At 34.8% G+C, this 1916-nt stretch overlaps 1 pseudogene; it reads right to left on the bottom strand.

Moving 5' to 3' along the window:
- LOC104779320 overlaps positions 440 to 1916 on the bottom strand; it is a 12081-nt pseudogene continuing 10604 nt past the window's right edge.

The following is a 1916-nucleotide window of genomic DNA, read 5'->3' on the forward strand; positions in this document are numbered from 1 at the left end:
ACTTGAAACGAGTCTAGAGTAGTAGATATCATCAAGAAATATCTTATAAACATTACAAAATTTTATAAACTTTTCAAATTTAATAAGAGATATTTTTGAAAGTTAGACAGATAAAAAATATATTTAAAAAAAAAATCATACTAACAGAGGTATGTCTCAAAAATTCTTTAAAAAATTGAACCAAATAAAGGATTCAAAAAAATGAGGCATATTAGTTTATCTATAGCTTTGTAGTCTTAACCGGTCCTGTCCTACCAAACTCTTTGTGTTACTTAGGAAATATAATCTCACAATTGTTATTATGGAAAGAAACATGAGTTTTTACTATTTCTTAGAAAAGAATGTCTATCAAAATGAGATTGGGAAAGACAAATCAAAACAAACATAAGAGAGATATACATAGTAGAGTGCAAGATATATGTGAGAACAAAGAACGTGATCAAACACCGCCCAAACCACCATCATCACCTTGTGCTTCCAGTTTTTACCCATCATGAGGAGGGATATGCTCCAAGAGCATGAATAGACTGAGGAGAAGATCGTCCATGGAACCCAACAATAGGACAGCCTTCACTCTCAAGCACAAATTCTGTAAGATCGTCCAAACACATTACCAAATGTCGGAGATGTTCTACCTTTTGATGTTTTGAAAGTCAACGATTTAATCATCATGTTTCCAGTACAAAAGATGTTTCTATTATTAATGGTAGAAGCAATCCCGTTTACGGACGTAATAACTTCATTTAGATAGTCCAGGACAAACGCAATAGAAAGAGCTTACGAAGTATAAGTCTTAATTCAAGAACAGATAAAGAATTATGACCTCTCCTTCTTGTACCCCAGAAACAATTTTAAACCATGCTCACGGGATTCAACTTTGTCGCTGTTATCGTAATCGAACCTGACACACCGCACACTATATCCATAATCCATTATAATAAACGTTCACCTTTCTTACTCCTTGGAAACTACCATCATCCCAAAGGTTACCTGAAGAACCATTCTTATAGACCTTTTCATGAAAACCATCTTGGTATTCCAATTTAGTTACAGCCTAGAGGAAGTGTTGTGAAATATGCTCCAAGAGAGTTTAGATTATTTTCAGCATATCCATGAAACCCAATGATCTTATTACCATTGCAACCAATTGTAAACTTCACAGCGCCTTCATAGTATCCCATGAGGTCTGAAGTCTTCATGTTGGTTTTGAATTGGAGTGCTTGAATGACACCGGATGTCTCGTCAGAGTAACCGTCAATAGACAGTAGATATTCCCTGTCGAGATGGTTAATCTCAAACTAAAAACTTAAAAATGGCCTAAAAACCTTAAATTAACAAACATTTAATAAAATATTTTTGGAATTAAATTTTCTTGGGAGATTTAAAATTTATTTTCCTGGCCATACCCCATACATACCGGCTCAAGTATGTAACTTTTACCCGAGGTACAACCATGGGTTCCATTTTTAGGTTGTCCATCCTTGTCAACGTAATCGAATGTGATGTCTTTTATGCCTTTATGATCACTTCGTGCATGAATCTTTGTTACAGCCTCATAATCAGCTCCATCATCCCATTCCTTGCCTCCTTTGCCCCCTTTGGCTTCCATTCTTGCAGGAGTAATCGAAGTAACATACGCTCCAAGAGCTAAGAGGCTAGCATCAGCAAAACCGTGAAAACCGATGATTTTCTTTCCGTCCATTGCTTGCGTAAACTTATGTTTATGATATTCTTAACCCATCATTTCAGAGATCTTCAAGTTGGTTTTGAATTGAAGTGCAAATATTACACCAGTACCCGCAATCGAAGTAACCCTCAACAGATAAAAGATGTTCATTTTTTTCATGATCAATCTCAAACTGCAAAAACATTGGTCAGACAACATTTAAAAAAAAAAAAAAAAAAAAAAAATAAAA

The sequence above is a fragment of the Camelina sativa genome, chromosome 3 (genome assembly GCF_000633955.1).
Source record: "Camelina sativa cultivar DH55 chromosome 3, Cs, whole genome shotgun sequence".
NCBI classification, from domain to species: domain Eukaryota; kingdom Viridiplantae; phylum Streptophyta; class Magnoliopsida; order Brassicales; family Brassicaceae; genus Camelina; species Camelina sativa.